Source organism: Parus major, chromosome 1 (genome assembly GCF_001522545.3).
Source record: "Parus major isolate Abel chromosome 1, Parus_major1.1, whole genome shotgun sequence".
NCBI lineage: Eukaryota > Metazoa > Chordata > Aves > Passeriformes > Paridae > Parus > Parus major.
The window spans coordinates 45,927,928-45,949,234 of record NC_031768.1 but is presented as its reverse complement, the minus strand read 5'-3'; positions in this window follow the sequence as shown (position 1 = coordinate 45,949,234).

The window sequence follows — 21,307 nt, the reverse complement described above, 5'->3', positions numbered from 1 at the left end:
AAAATGATTAAAAACCCCACATTAAACCCACAGCTCAAAACAGAATTAAACTCCCCAACCACCCCTGCAAAACCCAGTAAATCCACAAATACAAAATGCTAAAACCCTACAGCATAAAAAATATTCCTAGGCACTGAAAGGCAATCAGCTCCACTGCTAGTTGTTAAAATGGCTCCAAGTATGCTTCTGACCTTTGATGACAATCAGTCTCTCCAAAAATTCTTATGCATGGTCCATGAATTATGATCATAGCCAGGCATCTTTCCCAGAAGACAGTTTAAATTTGCCCTCCTGATTTAGAGAGTAAATATGTTTGTGTTACTACAGCTTTGGGCTGTTCCATGTCATCCATCAAGTTATGTATTTAATTTATTTTTAGAGATATATCTAGTGTGAAAAAAAAATAGGAGTAAAACTATATACTTAAACCTTAGAAGATAAACATCACCATAAAATGCAGCAATAGGTGTAAAAAGGGCATATACTCCCTTTTAAAGCTGTACAAAGATAAGTGAGACACTGTGATAGGAGAAGTGTATATGCAAAGACTGGATGAAATTCTTCATAGATAATAGAGGCAAAATAGATGAAAGTTGGGACTAAATCTAATTAAAAAGTCAGGGAGTTTCCTAGTGAAATGAAAAATTGAAAAGCATAGAGTTTATAAAAATAACACAAGAATAAAGGCAAAAAACCCCCATCATAATAGGCATAAAAATTTGTCAAGAATTTCACATCATCAACAGAACTCACTAATTGGATACATGTGAAAAGAGATGTACTAATTGTAGTAGCTAGGTAAAAACAAACAAAGAAAAAGCCCAAAAAAACCGGAAAGAATTTTCTAATGACTATGAGGCCGAAAGAAAACTCTTAATAAAAAACTCTAAGACTTAGGACTCCAAAAGTTCATTTATCCAGTAGTTAATTCTATAAGTATAACCCCTCTTTTGCTAAGGGAGAGATGACTTGAGGAGCAGACTAGCATTACCATTTCTGAAGCCTTTGATCAGGCAAGAGATTCAACAGAGGATAGATTTACTGACACTTTTAGAAGATAGGAGTAAGAAATAAAAAACAAGCAATATCCCCTTTCATAGCAAATAGATAAAGGATAAAAAAAGGATAAAGTAAACTTTCTGTTAATGTATAAGAAAGGCAGGGGAAAGGGAGATGTGTCCACAAATTCAAATAGTTTTCAAAAGAAGAGCTTTGGTTTGAGACTAAAGAAGTAAAGCAATAAATTAAAATCTGTCTAAAATCTAAGATAAAATGTAAATGGTATCAATGGCTAAAATACTAACACAGAGAATAGTAGAACAAATTATTGCAAAAAAACCAAAAAGTAGGTCATACTAAAATTGAAGTTGAAATTCATATGTTCCTTCATCTGCCAGGAAAAACATTTTACAATTAGTAAATTAGAGAGTGCATGCCTTACCCTGGAACTTGAAAAATGTGTTGTAAAAATTAGTGATGAAATTTGACTATGGTATATGGGATGCTATAAGGAGCCGTGCTCTTAAACCAGAAGTTTAATACACTTTCTCTTGCATTCTATCTTTCACATGCAAAGATTTAAAAATAGTAAATAGGATGATAAAATTCCCCATGCAATTTTACGTAAGTCAACTTAACAATAAAACCAAACACAGAATGCTCTTCAGTATCAATGCCATATCAGAAAATAAACACAGACTTTCAGTTCTAGAGCACAGCAAGAAAAATGAATTGAAAATTACTTACAAAGAGTGGTTTGCATACAATGCTCTCAGCTGCTGGAAATTTAAATAGGAACTTTCAATACCAGGGCTACTTCTAGAAAAATACATGTAAAAATATTATACAAAATTGTACCATAAAATCTCATTTTCTTAGAATAGATTTTAAAGTCCTCAAGAAAATTTTTCAAGTTTGAATTAGTTAAAGACATGAAGATATGTGGTTTAAACTTACCACAGTATTTAACAAGATTAAGAACATGTTGACACATACCAAATCAAAGGTGAAGAAAAAATATTCCTCACTCTACTTACAGGCAGTAATTAGAAAAAGTACAGAACTTGTTACTAGGAAATAGCCATGCTAGGGAAAAGTAGCTGTACAGTGTTTCTTGACTTTTTCTTATTCATATTATATTTTATATGATATGTGGATCTTTCCTGTCACAAATGTGGGTGATAATGAACTTCATATGGGCATCATTAAATAAAATACTTCATTGTCTAATCTTTAGCTCAGAGAGGAGGCAGCACAGTACAGCTCCCATCCACAGTCCCATGAGCTAGTCTTGGACAAGCTTGATATTTAGCTCTTCCCCCATTTCTCTTTTGGGCTGCTTCATCTGCCTCCTTTCAAAATCTGTCTGCAGAGGGAGCTGAGTGTTAACAATATGATGAGAGGAAATTGCTGCCATTTAGTATCAGGGGCACCAAGTCTTTCATTGCTCATCTATGTTGAAATACATAGCCACCTACAGAAGTGGCCACTGGTCTCATCCAGGCTACTTCTATTTATTGCACTCAGGTGCTCTGTGAAGCACCTTCTTGATTTGGTAGCAGGTGAATCAGTAGTCTTACTATCCCTAGATTTCCTGAAGTTTGTCAGGTAGAAGGCTTCCCTGAAAAGCTACATAGGTATTACAACTTTGTAGAGAAACACAGAATATAAACCTCTATAGCGTGTACCAGTTTGCAAAATTGCTAGTTAACAAAGAAAACTTCTTTCTTACAAGTTGAGGGTGCAGTAACAGGTATATGAGATATAAAAAGAAGTTTAGCAGTACTGCACTTTTAAATCTGAAACAAAAATCACGAAAGATGAACTAATCACCAGATAAGACAATGTACAGAAAAAAAAGTGCAGTTAAAAACATATTTGCATATTAAGAGTAAAGAAATAGAAATGTGCAAGTGTTTACATAGGTATATACAGAAATGAAGAAGGGTGAAAAAATATTTGAGACTTTAGTAATAGAACAAAATACATAATACATATAAGGATGATGCACTACATAACCTATTTATTGGATAAAAAAGAAAAAAATAATTACAAAGACAAGTAAGGCTAGCAGTCTCATTAGATTCAAGTGATTAACTTTTGATTTTTGTTCCTTTCATCTTGGCAGAGTTCCACATTAAATTACAATCTACAGAAGTAGCAAGATTCAATATTCTTTCTCAGCAGTATCTCTTGGATAGCAACTACTTGAACTCAAAGTCAGATTTCATAACTGAGAATTGCTTTCCAGGACATGAACCATGAGATAGTTAATAATCATAGACCACAGTTTCTTAGGACTAGAGAAGTACAGGAAAAGAGATTGGTTTAGTATGTTTCCTAGGAAAAAATATTACTTTTGGAGCAACCATTTGTGAATGTAATAAGGCTTCCTGGACACTAACTGTGAAATTGTTTAATAAAAGTGGATAATTCTCTTTATCACCAGAAAAAAAGGCAAACCAAAAGTAAAACTTCTGAAAATGTTTCTTCCCTTAACATGTTAAATCAGTTGTGGAGAAACACTTCAAAATGTACAATTCTTGGTGGAAAAAAAGAAAGATAACAAATTTGTTTGGTTTTTGGTTTTTTTTCACTCAAAAACTTTTCCAGATCAGCATAACTGGATATGACTGGGAAGTTATAAAAGATGACATCAAGATAAAGGTTTTATAAAATAAATATTTTATATATATGTACACACACACACAGAGTGGTAAAAATTCTAGCACTTATAAGTGCAGCTTAGAGTCGTTGTTGTCAGCCCTCTGAAATCATTGGCTTGATGTGAAACATCTGCAATAAAAGAAATGGACAAAACATTTCATATCATCCGGAAAGGCAAAGTGAATACAATAGAGGTCATCATCTTGCTGCTGTATAAAACCTTGTTGTGTTGACTTCTTAAAAATTGCACAGTTCTGCACTTTGAGCCTGAGGGAGGATACAGTAGAGTAAGAAAAGGTACAGAGAATAAAAACTAGATTGATATAGGAGATGGAGCATCAGCTTTGAGAATGAAACATGAAAACAATTAGGATACACTTTAGAGAAGAGACAGACAAGGAAGTTAGTTAAACTTTAAACATTCATGAATGTGGCAAATAAATTAACACTACATTTTAAATAGATAAGAGGAAATACCTCTTTGCAAAACAGGCAATGAATTTCTGTGAGACTGCTGTCTTAAGAGACAATACCAGAAGGTTTGAAATGGTACTAAACAGATCAATTAAGAACAGGATATCAGCAAAAAACAGAGAGAACAGCAAGAGATACACCATCTTAGAACCCTAGTAAAAGGTTAAAAACCAGGGGATTTGGGGAGATGGTTAAGGGTCTGAAAGAAACAGCCAAATTCCTCTGCCTTCTTTTCATGGCCTGTCCATTACTATTCCTGTAGACAAAATATTGGGCTAATGAATTGCTGTTTCCTTTTCAACTGGCCCTGAAGGCTTCAGGCACCTGACCAATCAGGGGGTGAGGATCCCATCACAGGAGAGGCAAATATAACAGCAGACAGACCATGATCCATAAAATCTAACAGTTACTCGTCCAAATGGAACCTCGACCAGAACTGCTGCTGGACAGCAAAACCCGTGGTTCCTTCAGTGGTCAAGGACCCCTCAGCCATTGTTTGATTCCTGTGAGGATTGAGTGACTCATTCTATTTTGTGGTTGGAGACTCCATTAAAATGTTGTTACACTGACACAGCAGACCAAATATTAAGATTTGACCTGATCTGTGGAGGGTCCAGGTGGTTAGGAACTGTAAGCTAAGCTGTCCTGTAAAATTCTCTGTTACACTACTTATAAAACTATACTACAATGATTTTGTTTATAAGAATCTGTGCTATTCTGATCGTAAGATTCCATACTATGCTAATCAGAAAAATCTGTTTAAAAAAAAAAAAATTAACTGTAACTGTAGTTAAGTACTGTTGTCATTCTGCCAAGGATCCCCAAAAGAACCTATCTGTCCCCATAGCATTGAGTGACAATGTCTCTATGTTTTTAATGCAAATGATCTTAATCTTGCCTTCAGAAGCTAGAGAAATAATTGAAATGGAACTAAATAAATTAGTACAACTATGGAAAACTGACACATATTTGTTTTCAGTCTCCAAAGTTATTTGTATATATGATAAGTATTTTGGATGGAGAATAAACAGATGAAAAAATGCATCCAACTATTAAAAACCCTTTAACAGATCCTTGTATGGTTGTGTTGGGTTTTGTTTGGGGTTTTTCTGTTTTTGTTTTGGTTTTTGTTTGTTTACTTGTTTTTTGTTGTTTTGTTTGGGTTTTTTTAAGAAACAAGTAAACTATGTAAAAAGATATAGAAGTATTGTCATTGATCATAAAATAAGAGAAAAAATAAGGAGCACAAAGCAGAACAGTAAAAATACAGCAATCATGCATATGACACTGTAGATTGACTGTTATTATTTATGGAATGTAATATTGATACTAAAGAAAAATAATAAGAGTTCTGAAAATTTTAGCAGAATCCCATGATCTGTGAAAATCTGTGGTTCTGTGAAATTTGAACCAATATAAACAATTTGTGTTTAAATCTAAAGATAACCACAAAACTCAGGAAGTACAACTACACTACATGAATAGCACAGAGACCGATACCAAAACTTCTGTTACAGAGGAATAGAAGATGTCACCAAGCTGAGTGGTGCTCTTCATGTCCTTGAGAAAAGGGATGCCACCTAGAGGGACTTTGGGACACACTTGAGACATGGACCTGTACAAGGCTCATGAAATTTCGAGTGAAAGTAAGGGGCATAATCTCTTGCTGGGACTGGCTGCCTGTACTTGTCGTCACACAGCCCCAGGTACCCTCAGTCGTCTCTGCAACTGGATCACATCCAACTTGTTACCCCAGAGCTTTTCTGGGCCTTGAGATTACTCCCAACTTGTCTGTCCTTATCCTTCATTAGAACAGAATGGTTCCAGTTGGAACTACCTAAACTGAACACCTACAACTGACCCTTCAGGGATGACCAAAAGTTAAAGTGTATTATTAAGGGCATTATCCAAATACTTCTTAAACACAAAAAGGCATGGAGCATCAATCACCTCTTCTAGGAAGCATGTTCCAGTGCTTGGCTATTGTTTCAGTAAAGAAATGTTACCTAATATTGTCTCAACCTTCTGTGTTGCAGCCTTGAGCCATTCCCACACATTCTGTCACTGAATCCCGGTGAGAAGAGATCAGCACCTCCCTTATCACTTCACCCCCTCTCTGGAATCTATGGAAAGCCATGAGGTCACCTTTCAGTTTGTTGCTTCTTTCCCAGGGACAGAGCTTTACTTGTCCTTTTCGAATTTCATGAGATTCCCACTGGCCTGTTCCTCTAGCCTATTAAAGTCACTTTGAATGGCTTCCCTTTGCTCTAGCATAGCTGCAGCATGCCTCACACTTTGGTGGCACCAATGAACTTGATGACAGTTCAGTGTCACCTCCTCCAGATCACTGGTGAAGATGTTAAACAGGACATGTCCCAGTACAGACCCCTGCAGTTGCCTTCTTGATACCAGCCTCCAGGCAGAGCATGACCCATTACCCACAACAGGTTTTTACCTGTCTAGTTGTCTGCCTTTCAGACTGTAATGTAACAACTTAAATGTAAGTAACAGGGGGAAAAGGCTCACCAAGGTCAGGATAAAATGACATTCTCTACTCTCCCTTTATATACCGAATATTTTTGTGCCTGAGGGTAATCAGGCTGAATTTTTATATTCTCCTACAAGCTGGTGCTATGTAAATCCAAAGCAAAGTAATCAAGAAATGTTTTCAAAATACATTTCAGATTTTCATAATGTTTCATTAAAAATGTGTAGAATTGGAACTTGCTAATTGCATCTTGAGAGGCATAAATAATAAAATGAAACTCTGACTACACTTAGCAAAGCAATGCAGAAGAAAAAAAAAAATAATTCATAGTAATACAAGACTCATTGCTAACTTTTTCTTTTGCAAATGACTAAAGACGCAAATCCAATTAGCCATCAAGGTTGCCTCCACACAAAATATACTGTGCTCATTTGTTTTGACAAGTGAGTTTTTACTTTAATTACTTACAATATAATTGTAAATTGTGCTAATAAATCAGGGATGTGTATCTTACTAAAGCAAAACTTCAAAGTAGTATGAGCTCTCACAGCAGCTTTCTTCTATTAAATCTTCTCTGCAAAAAGCAGTAAACAACTGGATTACAGATACATTAAGTGGGACTTCACAGCTACTCCAGAGAAGAAAGGTCACACTCAGAAGTTTTGTGTGATTTCAAACTGAGGGAAACACGTGACAATATGTAGAATGTGTACTAAGAAGGCAAAAAGGATAAACAGACAGTGGGAACAGCTGATAGTCCCAGAGGGTGGGGAGGGCAACCACAGCCCTTTGTGTCAAAGGATAATGGGGGCAAACCTGCTGCCCTTCCCTGTTGCACCCCCAAAAGAAGAGTGTGGGGAAGGGCAGGTGACATTTTGTCACACTACATGGTTCATTGCTCTGACTAGATCACCTCTCTGGCTGCCTGGATGTCCTCTATGAAAAAAAGAGCCCACCAGAGGTCAAGTCTTGCATAAAACATTTATCTGGATCCAGCTTTGCCATAGTGATGTCATTTGGGTTTTGCCTTTTTTCCTTTATATGTTCTCTGTATTTTTCACACATATATTTATAATTCTGTCACCTACTGTATTAGTGACAAGTTTTCCCAATACTTCTCCATGGCCTTCCCTGAGCAGAAAGACAAATTCCAGAGCTCCAAGCCCCAGGAGGTACAAGGCTTTGTGCTATCTTGGTTCTTCCTGCGAACCAAGGCCAAGAACAACTCTTTGACATTCTCATGGACAAAGTACAACCATTGCTGAGGGGGAAGGCTTCAGAGAAAGGACTTGACCTGGGGAAGAATTACATCATCACTTGTCTTTCTAATTTAATTGGTGTTTTCATCAATTATGCTAATTTCCTAAAACCTATAAATGTGTACTCATACCCGTAGGGGTGGTGGTCTTTTGTGGACATCTTTCCATAACTGCCCCTAAAGGCCTTCATTAAAGATCCTCTTTTATATTACCTCCTTACTAAAACTATCACCTAATTCAGTTGAATTAGGTGAATTAATAAAACTATCACAGTTGTGCTAAGGAAAAAGATAAAAGCCAATTCTTTTGACTCACAATCCTCACAAAAATACAATACATACCTTACAGAGATAGTTTCTGAGGTGTTCCACCTTTGCATTCCATAAGTAATAGATAATTAGTAACCACAACATGAGCTGCTAATAAATTGGATTCTCCTTTTTCTCATTTTGTTCTTTCTCAGAATTTATCTCATCTGTGTCTAAAACATATTAAAGCCACAGAACTGCAAAGGAACATTCAGTTAATGGCAGTTACTTCTCAGTAAAGTCAAACTGTTACAGACAAAAGTGGCATAAAAATAACCTACCTGTGCTGGGAAGAAGGCGGACACAGTGAAGCCTTGGTGGAAGCCTTAGCATTGAACTGAGGCAGCCAAAAGGAAATGACACTGAAAAGCAGCAGGTTTGCTGAAGGGGGTTGCTGCAGCGGTAGTTGCAATAACTGAGTATGGATTTTCTGCTACAAATAAAGCAACAGTGAAAATAGTACCCCCAGTACAATGTAAAACTAAATAGTCCTGGCTGTGGAAACTTGTTCCCTTTAAACAGAACTGGTGAATAAGCCCTGGAAAAACATATATCTTTCCTACACTAGGCTTCTCTGAACTTTCCACAAAGTCCAGCATAGGAGCTGGCAAGTATGTGTTTACCACTATGAAAATGAGACCAACACTCCTGATTAACTGCAGTGCAGATTAAGTGGTAGCTCAATCCCTAGTTCTGTTTCGAACTAACTGTTTCCATGAAAAACTTGGCAGGACTGAGTCTAGTTGCAAGAATCATTTATTTAAGCCAAGCAAATAAAATTCTACTAGATTTGGGGGACAGGAATTGATAAATTTGGATCTTGGATTCAGTAGTGCAGTGAAACAAATATAACCATTATGCTTTTTATATGAAATCTGAAATATTAAGTATGTAAGGGATCTGGACTTCTATTATCTCAAAATGCAATTTCTAATTCATCCTAAAATTCTATCTTTCAGCTGTTGAGCTCTCTACAAGACCAAGACTCCATAGTGGACTGCTGTGAATTGAGAAATCAACATATAATCATGACATAACTGGTGACAGTGTATAAATATTTTGTAATATTTATGATATCTTAGCACCATTAGTGACCACAGACATTTGTCGCTCTATTAGAAATGGCTGGGATTGAGCAACACAGACTCTCATGGAGTCGGTTAGGAGAATATCCCTAGTTTATTACTTCAGGTTTGTTTTATAGACTGATATGTGGAAAGTACAGAAAGGAAACTCTTATTGATTAGTAAACTACTACATTACCATCATTGGTCTGTGGGGTTCACCACCCCCTTTCTCCTGCAAAGGAAACAAGAGACAGAGAAACAACACCTGTAAGGCTGTTTTCTGTCTTTGAGGATTGTTTTGAATCCTCCCATGAATTTCCCAGGCCAGCTTCTCAGGCAGGACTGAGAGAGCTATGTGGCCTGTAATTTCTACAGGCTCTCTGTTTCAGAGTTAGACACAGAGTCCACAGACATTAAGCTAGGAGTGGACAAAAGAACTTCATCAAAATATGTGCAAAAAGGAAAATCTCGTTAAGAAAGGAAATCTTGAGGAGCAGGTAGTGATCCCCAAAATAATATACCAAGATGAGATCATTTACTTCTCTTTGGGGATAGGGACAGAAGCATTGGCACTGAGACAGGAAAGAGAGGTAATAAAGGATACATCACGATTTTGATTCCAGTTTTCCTGTCAAAGTGCACAATCACCTTGATCTTGATGACTAAGAATGATAACGAATCACAGGCATCAATGTTAACAGAAAAATTACTTCCATGGTTCTATATATTTATGGCTAGTTTAGAACAAATTTGCTAACTAATAACTGTTCCATCTATGTGCTAGTAACACTTGCTAGTGATTAAATAGCAACTCGTAATGTGTAATGTTAATGACTATCAGTCCAGCAAAAGATTGCTTTCAAGTTTGAAACAGCGTGATTTATCAACCTTTTAATCTCTGGCCCCAGAACAATATTCAATTCCCTAACTGATGTGTAAATCTATAAACTGCACTGCAACAAACTCTATTGGCCTTTGTTTTTGCTTTAACTATGTGCTCTAATGGTCAGTGGGAAAAAATTTATGATTACTATGCAACCTTTGCTAAGGCAGCACACAGCAAGTGGGTTTCTGATCCATTCATCAGCAAACATGCTGGTCTCACAAATAGCCTATAAACAGCTTGCATGATTATAACTAGTAAACTATCCAATGCCATACTAAACTTTTTGATTGTTTAGAACATTATGCATTTTAAAGAGCAATCCATAATCTCATGAGGATCTATATTTTCAGACTGATGGCATGAACCTTGTAAAGAGTGCAGTTTAGCATGCGTGTCCCCACTTTAGCAAAAATAGATTCAATTTTCTTCCTAGTTACTGGTACAGTCCTGTGGTTTGGATTTTGTATGAGAATATAATTGATAACACAGTGATACTTTGCTGTCCCTGAGAAGTGCTTACTGTAAGTCAAGGACTGCCAGTGAGCAGGTACACAAGAAGCCATGAGGAAACACAGCCAGGACAACAGATGTGAACTGGCCTAAGAGAAATTACATGCTGTACAACACCTTGGCCAGTACATAAACTGGGGGAGAGCTGGCTGGGAGACATCAGTCACTGCTCAGAGACTGACTAGGCATTGATTAGCTGGCGATGAGCCATTGTACTGTGTGCAACTTCTTTCTCTTGAGATTTAATTCTCTTCTTTTCATTGCTCCTTGCCTCCTCCTCCTAATATGATTACCATTACTGCTGCTATTATAATTATTATTGTTACTGTATTTTGCTTCAATTAAATTATTAAACTGCTCTTACCTTAACATGTGGGTTTTATCTTTTCCTTATGCTTTTACCCATCCCACCAGGGAGTGGGGAATGAAAGGGCAACTGTGGGCAACTTAGTTGCTGCCTTTGGTTAAACCATGATAATTGAGGACACAGAGAGATACAAACGAACACTGAGTGTTGGTTCCTCCAGTTCTTCATCTACCAGGCAAACAGTGTAATACAGATGTCTCAATACTATTATGTCATTAGGGAAAAAATAAATATTTTTACAAAAGTAAAGATCTGCTAAGATTATATTGGTTGAGACTTTTTAATGTCTGCTGACCTTGAGCCATAGGGCTAAGATGGATGGTTGGATGGCCCCAGGTTGGATGGGGCTTTGAACAGCCTGGTCTGGTAGAAGGTGTCCCTGCTCAAGGTGGAGAGGTAGAGCTACACAATCTTCAAGGTCCCTTCCAACCAAAACTATGCAGTGATTCTATGACTTTTGTTGTTCCAAACAAGATAACTAATCCTTCTCATCCTTGTATGTTTTCTTGGAAAAGACAAGTGAAAGAAATATTAAAGAAATTTCATATGATGGCATTAAAAACAGATTGGAATTTAATTGCAATAAAAGCTTGCTTATATTTGCAGAAATATTATTAGATCATAAATGCATATCTGTCAGAGCATTATGTTCTTTCACTTGGAGCTGAAATGCTATTTCATAGTTAGAAGTAGTGTTCAGAACATTTGGTTTGTGCTTTTGGCAATTATGTCATGAAAATGAAAATTATGACAGCAGAGTACTGAAATTTTACTCAATTTTGTGAAGGAAATATGAAGAACTTCATAAGATTTGCCAAGGTAAGAACTACTTCTTTGACTGTATAATACCTAAAAAATCCAAACCAAAAACCTCCTAAATTAAATTAATAAAGATGATGTATGAAAGTTTCTCCTTGGTGTTTCTTTTGTGTTTACTCTGCTGTATTCTGACACCTCTTGATTGAGCTGGACCACGGTTAGGAAATTCTTAAATCAGAAGTATTTGCTGGCTAGAACCCCTGCTTGACCTGCAGAGCAGAAGAACAGAACTTTGAAAGCAAGTAAGAGGTGAACTCTTGAAGATAACTGCTAACATCCTCCCTTTTCTGGGTGTATTGTGAAGGGCCAGACTGCATGAATAACTTTGTAAAATTCAATGCCTTTACTGCAGAGGTACCTCAAACTTTGAAAGTGAAAGGTTTGTTGTTTATGTCAATTTTTCACTCCACTTATAAGAGAAATGCCTTATAAAAATTAACAGTAATAATTGTTGAGTCCAACTGGAGCATTTTTCTCACAATTTTATGCCCTGTGGCATCTTTCCTTCCTAATCCTCTTTTAAATGAACAAAGTCCCATCTTGTCTTGCTCTCTCCTCTTCCTACCTAAGTTTCTCACTTCAATAAGAAAAATCAGTTCAATCCCACTGATAAATTTTTAACAAATAAGTAAACAATCCTTATAGTCTTCTACAGATACTATGTAGCCTTGGACATCCTTACACTGTCCAAACCATCAAAATTGAAATTGTGTAAAGACTGAAAATCACTTAGAACTAAATGGGGAAACTGAAAACACAGGCAATTGTCAGTGTAAGCAAATTAATTTAAACCAGAATGAAGCCAAAAAAATGGAAAAGTTAGCTGTGACTTCCTATTAATTTATATAATTTTTAAAAAAGACAATAAAAACATAGTTTTTATTATAAGATTTCACAATTGCAAATTTAAAGGGAAAAACTATGAAATTACGTGATGTTATTGTATCTGCTTGAGCTCCCATACCTATCAGGTATTTATATCTATTACTCAAAAATGTCGTCTTGAAATATTTTTTATAGTCACAGACATTTATTTTTATCCCATTTGCGAACACTAGAGCCAAAAGGTGACCTGAAAAACTCATTTTGTGGAAAAGTCATTAACAAACATAGGAAAATATTGTTTTTACTTAAAAAATAGAGCTGAGAACTATACCGTGTCTACTTTTTAACCTGCATGAACTTTAAAGCTGACATTGACATCTAGTTGCCAGTAAAAGAAAAAAATTACTTTGAATTCCTGCTCTAAAAAAAGGAGGAGAGAGCAGTGGCTTTGGGAGGAAAAAATCTTCAATAATACAAGTGATATTATTAAGTCTTAGAAGTTACAACCCTAATAAACAATTTTGAGGGAATTAACATATGTAAATGTGTCATATTTTATCCCAGAGCCAGATATGCTACCTTGATTTTGAAATCTGTAATAAATACGGTTTTTCTCCTTGTCTCTGTGCATGACCTAAAGAACTTATTTTTAACTGATGAGCTCCTCACAGGACTATGAGTTAAAGGAAACAGAAGCCAAGTGTCAATGTAGTGTCCTTTTGTACTTGTAGAAAAGTGTCCTTCAGGATATTACAGCACCAAGTGCTATATTAATAAAGAAATAATCTTAGCTCTTTTTTGGGGTTACAGACATTCCACAGTTTAATTGAAGAGATGTCACAAATGAGGGAGCAAAAAAGTAGACCAGTTCTCACAGTATTTGGCAGTTTAATGGCATGGCCAATTTCATTTACATCTTTTACTTGGAGATTCTTAAACAACTTTCTTTTACAGAAGAAAAGGCAAGACATTTTAAGACCAATTGTATTTTTTTTCTTTCAGTTCCCTATCAAAGTATAGAGCCTGCATTCTACAATCCTTTGGGAATAGCTGACTAGTTACGTTGAAACTAACGTGTAAAATATTATGTTAATACTGACCTTTGGAAGAATATACATTTTGTTTTATATAAAATATTTTGGAGTCAAAGTACAGCCAATGCTTTTTAAATGACCAAAACTATAATTAATGAGATTTCATTTCTGTTCTTATATACTGACAAGACACCGATTTTTTGCTTTCTCTCACCTTGACCCTCAAGAACACTTCAATGTATAAAACTTAAAAACTAAGGAAAGGTAAAAAAAATCAGTAAAAGTACCAAACAGAAAAGAGGAAAAAGAAGCGTTAACAGCAGTAAGAATTAGAATTTAATGTTTGGAATAAATGGAGAGACAGAAAAGAGGCACAAAAGGAAAGTTGCTGTAAATAACATTTTTTGGGGAAGATTTCTTAAAAATAACAGCTGGAATAATATCCTATGTCTAACATTACTCTATTGTTATACATATAGTAACATAATCAATACAAATATAAGGCCCCAGAAAACCCACTCGATGGGACTCTTAACATGGCTTGCAGTTCATGTACTCTGAGCTAGACACAGAGGAGAAATACTGTCAAGATATTCTCAAGAGGTCAAAGCAGCAAAAAGCTACTGGCATCTTCAGAAAATCAAAGACCTTTGACAGAAGTTTAGAGCAGCATTCAATCGACATAAAGTAGTTCACAAAGCATTAATTTAGCCCATTCAAAACCTCAAGCCCATTCAGTTTTAAGTTATTCAAGATTCCAAGAAGAAGAAATTGGAAGCAGAAAGAGGAAGACAGAAAAAAATAGAGAAAAGCACAAGTATAGCTGGTAGCAGTCCTAGTTTCAGGGTTGTTCAGCTAATAGAAATTCTAAGAGGATGTACAGTCAAGAAATGTACTCTCCTCATGCTTTGGCTTAAGTACCCTTTGGCTTTCCTGGCCTCTTCCCCCAGGTGGGACTTGTGGTCATTTGGCCTCTCAGGAGCTGGGATAGGGGCTCCAGAGGCAGGTGTGGAGCGATGTCTCTGGTGTGCCAGGGATTGGTGGCCACTGCAGGGCTGGGGTGCAGGCCTGGGGGTGTGGGGTGTGCAGGGCAGGGCATCTCCTCACCACAGCAAGGCCTGACCTGACCTTTTCCCCACAAACACACACACAAAATGTTCCAAGGCAGCAATCCTTCCAGTCGCTCCCATCAAATAATAACATAAAGGGGCTTATGTGTGTTAGGAAAAAAAGAAAAAAAAAATAAATCAGAGCATTAACCAATTTGGAGATGGCCTCCAAAAGTATAGACCTAATAATCAAGTTGATGAAAACAAAACAAAGAGGGATAGAGAAAATAAGTTGTACAGTGGGGCAGTACAATTAATAAAAATCAAAATTGGAATAAGGAACGTGGATCTACTGAAGTAATTGACTACTTTCTTTTAAAAGTACATATCTGGTTGAAAAATTTAATATGTTAATATAATATACTTTCATTGCCATTACACCTTCTACTACATATTGTAATATATTTGAGTTAAGAGACTTATATTCTGCAAAATCAAATGGTAAACACTTGGTAGACTTAAAACTGTAAAGTCTGAAAATACAGCTGCTAACCTAGCATTGTAACTGAATTAATTAAAATTTTTTTTCTAATTAGGTTTTGGCCTCTTGGGGTTATGATTTAGGGGTTTTTTTTAAAATTTTCAGACCATTTATTTTGTCTTATCTACAAATCCATCACAGATGCTTATTCATCATGGTTTCAAACAGCATTGCATATTTCTGTTGAGGTTACTGCTTTCTTAGTTTCTTAAGACAATGGTATTGACTGGTTTTAAATGGAATATAATAGTTGCTTAAACACCTGGACAATGCAATATAATGCAAAGTAAAAATATAAAGTAAAAATGTGAAAAAATGGTGTAGTTATCATATATGTTTTAATACCTTGACTCAGTCTGAGAAAACATGGAATGACAAGTAACCCAACTGAACTGGTGTTACTCAAAGAATCATAAGTAAGGATTTCCTTAGGAAAGGAAGATTTCCTCCTCATAAAAGAAAAATTGTGTATTATTTCTGCTTTGAAAGAGAGAACATAAATGGAAAATAACCATTCTGGTAAACTAATGGAGTGATTTCTAATACTGTTTCAAGGGCCAGAATTAATCAGAAGGGACTGTCGAAACTGAATGTTTCAACATTAATGTCAGAAGGACAGAATCTTTAACAAACTTATGAATCCAGTGGCAAAACGTTTTCACCCAGCAAAAGGCTAAGCTAGATCATAATCACTGCTGACAAGTGTGAAATTCAAATTACACCTTTTTTGAGATGTTAGTTGTAAAGGCATGAAATTGCATCCTTGTTTTGCAACCAGCTCAATGCTGTATAGGAAGAGTCTAATTCATCACACACCAGTCTTTTTTGCATAACTTCCCTTTTATAGATGGTTTTGAATTTATTCTTTTGCAACTTGAACCAGCATCTAGAAACAGAATTGAAAATAAAATGACTAATTTATAATAGGTTCTGATTTTTTTCTTCACTTTTGCATTTGCAAATTATGGTAGGAGTACACGGACAGTGATTTTGCCATCTGTCATTGTGCTAGAGCACTCCAGTTTTCACTCAGAGGAGAAAAAATATGGATCTTGGTTTAAATTTCTTTTCAAAATAAAATACTTATTCTTGCTTGGAAATTGGAAGTATTCAAGTGGTTAATACACAGAGTGGAAATCAAGGAGTAATGGACTCTACGTAGGTAAATTTCTTTTTGTTCTTTGTTTCAAAGCATGCCTCTACCTGTCCCCCCACCAAAAAAGAGGAGCAAATTTAAGCATGTCTCACAATGACACATCCAAGCAGACATGAATATACATGCACTTACATATCTAATCTATGCATCTATAAACATTATATACATATATATAAAATAAACATCTATAAATATATGTGTATGAACCGGGTTTGAATAGAGTACAGTGGGGCTGAAACATCTCACAAGAGATGGCATATAAAGACTCAGTACTGCTATAGTAAATGGATTCCAGTTAATATAATTTGAATAGTCTATACAAGGGAGTTTTGACTATCTAGGCTTGTTTCCCCAGCACTGCTACTTACCCTTAACATATCAGCCAATAACTAGGTGTCGGTCATTTGTGACACAATTCTCATTTCACTTTGTGAAGACCTTCATGGTCTGCTATCTCCTAACACTTTTTACTATGTAGAAAAATTTTTTTATATAGGTTCTAATTCCTTGACTATATTTGGATAACTATAATAAGGTTTATTTCTCTTAATTGAACTGCAGGACAAGAACTACCACTATTTCATTGGTTCATAATGAAACACTTAGATGAAATGTTCGTTAAAGAAACTTAATTCAAACTGAATATGAACTTTAAATTCCCTATTGTAAGTAATCACCTCTACATCAGTAGTTGTGACATAGTGTAAAATTAATGCATCTCTATGTGACAGAGCTAAGTGCCAATGAAAAATATGACTACATACTTACCTTTTTTGAGGTGTCTTAAGAGAAAAAAACATATAAGTTAGCTAGGATCTCAGAAATCATTAGAGTTTGTGCAAATTAGAGTGGGTTGGATCTGTTATATGAGATTTTTTTAAAGCTTTTAAGAAGGAACTTGCCAGATTTTCACACAGTAATTGAAATGCTGCTACAGATGCCAAAAAATTACTTTAAAAGGCTTTCAAACCTTGCAAAAGCTTGTGTTCTTTTTTCAGTAACATTAATAACAAAACTTATTCCTTTGCATCTGTTTTTAAACTAAGGCTTTCTGGTTTGCTTTCTGATTTCTTTCCACTTATGAAACAGTTCTGTAAGTATTTAAATACTGGGCAGATTACTTTTTAACTCATGGATTTAATTATTTTTTTCTTTCCAAAAAAAGACAAAAAAGAAATGTTCAGAAGTATATTATTTTTTCTTCCTCATTATTTTTGTTGCTTAAAAAACTGATTTTATCCTCAGATCTGAAATAGTTGATTTATTCAGTGGAAACATATAAGCCTGAATGTCTTAAGGGAAACCACATGTTGAAGAGATTGTTGAGGCTGAGAAACAGTGCTTGGATATTGGAAACAAACATCCAGCTAAAACTTCATTGGTAAAGGTTCTCTATCTGTCTGAGGATATTTGTTATAAGAAAATTCTAGAAATAATTTCACAGCCAGCAGGCACAGATTGGTAATTTTCAGGTTGCAAAATTCTTACCAAGTGCTTTCACCTGTGCTTTGTATGTGTTGTTTAATCTCATCAAGCACCACAAAAAGAATATTTATACTCACAAGTAAGTGTAGTGGATTGACCTTCTCCAGCTGCTAGGTATCTACCCAGATTGTCTCTCATTCACTTTCTCAATAGTACAGGAGAAGAAAAGAAGATAAAAAAGCTGCTGATTTCAGATAGACACTGAGGTTGCCTACCAACTGCTGACACAGGCAAAACAAACTTGACCTTGGAAAAATGAATTGAATTTATTGCCAATAAATAAACATTTGGGTAGAGAAGATAAAAAAAAGAAAAAGAGACAAAAGTGAATACCTTACCCATATCCCTCAATCCCCTTTATTCCCAGGCTCAGGCTGACTCCTTTATACCCAACTCATCTGCACATCCTCTGGGAATGAAGGTTCATGGTCAGCAAAACTTCCCCTCTGCCACTCCGTTCTCCTTGCACTTTTTCCCTGTTCTAGGGTGGGTCCCCCCAGTCGATAGTCCTTCAGCATATGGAAGCATATGATATTACTTCCCACAGTTGCTATCTTTATGTTGACCCACAAGGTATTTCATCTTATTTTCTCCCTTTCCTGTTAGGGAGGAGGATTGAGAGAGTGTCAGGATCACTATCTGCCAGACAGGCAAGGTCAACCTATTACTGAAGATGGTATTTTGCACCTCATTATGTTAACATATGTTTTGTTTTCAACAAGTCATTTACAGAATTGAAACAGTTTATAGTAGAACCCCAGAATATGCTGAGTTGTGAGGGACCAACAAAGATTATTGAAATCCAGCTCCTGGTCCTGTGCAGGACATCCCCAAGAATCACATCCTATGCCTGAAAATAAAATGTACCTATAAAATAGATGTCCTTAGACACAGCTGTTTTTACAATGAAAATTAATGGTAAAGCAAGCAAATAATGTTCACTAGTTATTGTCCTGCATGAAGGTTAATTTCTGGAAACTCAACCTTATTAGCTACTGCTAATCAACACTATGGCAAACAAAATTTTATTTTCTCGAGATTATGGACTGTAAAACCTCAAATAATTGTGACAGTTAAGCACTATATTTTTCTGTGTAAGCTGGTGGTATCCAAAGGTCTTGACTTACAAACCTAAATAATCTGTGCAATGTGAAATATTGGCTTCTTCATTTTGAGCGTTTGGATCTACTTCAAGTTCCAACTATTATATTGAAGAGACAAAGGAGTAATTTAATTAGATGCCATAGTTGAATATCCAAGAAAAATTTAAAAAGTTCTACTTTAATATTTGCATTCATTTGGTCAGCCAGTTCAAAATTTTATCTTCCAACTTTGCAGCCATGTAACTATTTTTTTGTTCGATTTACAATACAGAGAGGCATAAATAATATTTATAACCCCACAATATTAATTTATAAAAAACATTTTGTGATCAGATTAGACTGAAGATGAGCTTGCAGATCAGATAAATTATTTTTAAAATTAAAACAATTAGCACAGTATATCCAACACAGGCAACTAAATACAAGCAACCAAATACTTTGTTCTGTAAGCATCCAAACATAGGAGCATAACACTTCAAAAGTGATTATTTAGACATTTGAAAAGGCTCAAGAATTATCTGTGTAGTGAATGTAATGATGTAGACATAACTGAATACTTTCACAGATAATTTCTGTTTTGCATTAAGCAGCCGAACACCGGGAAAAGGTCAGGTCCTGTGCTTGGATCACAACCCCATGCAGAGCTACAGGCTTGAGGATAAGTGTCTGGAAAGCAGCCGAGAGGAAAAAGGAGCTGCCAGTGTTTACTGACAGCCAGATGAACCTGAGCCAGTGTGAGTGCCCAGGTGACTGAGAAGGCCAGTGGCATCTTGGCCTGTGTCAGAAATAGTGTGGCCAGCAGGACCAAGGCAGGGATTTTCCCCCTGTACTCAGCCCTGGTGAGAATTCACTTCAAATCCTGTGTTCAGTTCAGGGCCCCCCTAGTCAGGAAGGACTTTGAGGTGCTGGAGAATGTCCAGAGAAGGGTTACCAAGCTGGTGAAAGGTCTGGGGCTCAAGTCTTATGAGGACAAGCTGAGGGTATGTTTAGTCTGGGGAAAAGGAGGCTTGTGGGAGCCCTTATCATTTTCTACAACTCTGAAGGAGCTTGTAGTGAAATGGGGGTTTAAGTTATGCCAGGGAAAGTAGATTAGATATTTAAGGGAAAAAAAACAAGAGAGAAGGAGTTCTACAGAACTGGAACAGACTGCACAGCTTGGAGTTCACATCCCTGGAAGTGTTCAGAAAACATCAGTATGGCACTTGAGGACATGGTTTAGTGGTGTACATGGTGGTGGTACTAGGTTGATGGTTGGACTTGATCTTAAAGGTCTTTTCCAACCTTAATCATTCTATGATTGCACTATAGTTACAGGTTAGGTTGAAGCTCTGAGCTGGTCACTTTAAAATACCTTTGATAATAAAGAAGAAAAAGAAAGATACTTTTGTTTTAGAATCATATGAATTGCACTCTATCAGTGCTTCTTTTCAAAAAGGAGACCTGAGAATGTCATGTTATGATGTTTGTGCCTGGCTACTACATGAGTCCTAAACAAAGAAACAGATCTATCTGGAGGAAAAAAGAAAAAAAAGTTTCATTGATTAAAAAAAATATCACAAGAACATTATCAGCAAGACAAACATTATTGAAATTCCTAGCATCCTAAATTTTTTAAATTACATGGGTTTTTTGATTATCATACACTATGTGAAAACTCTGTTGTGTCATCAACACAGTTTTTTGACTTTAAAATCCAGATGGAAAAAGCAGTAACACCTATGTTGCTTAAATACCAAAGTGAGAATATGTATAGAAAAAATCACAGTTATTTTAAGCATTTGTCCATGACCAAGGATCATATTAAAACCTTAGAAACAGCAAAGGGTGCCAGTTTTCTCAGAGAATAGTATAACAAACATGAAATGCAACTGTTTTTAATGCATTCTTTTGTTCTTCATCTTTTGGTTTTTAATATTAGTTTCATCTGTGCTCATCTGTTTTACTACATAGTCTTCATTTTTAAGTGGAATTTTTTGTTTAAATATATATTAATGATCATAAATCTTCACTAGGCAGACATCTATTTTTCATTATTTTATTCTTTTCTCAGTTCATCATGTCTGCCTTTAAGGTCATGCAGAACATCGTGATTTGAGCCCGCTTAATTTTCTGACTTTTTGTCTTGTATTTCGTCGCTTTAATCTTCCCTCACCATGTCAGGACCTATTACTAGTTTTAGATGGCTCCACTTTTTTATGTCCATAAAGTGTTATATTAGAATTAGAAATTTTAACCTTTTTGGCAGTAGGAGAAAGAAAGAAAGAAAGAAA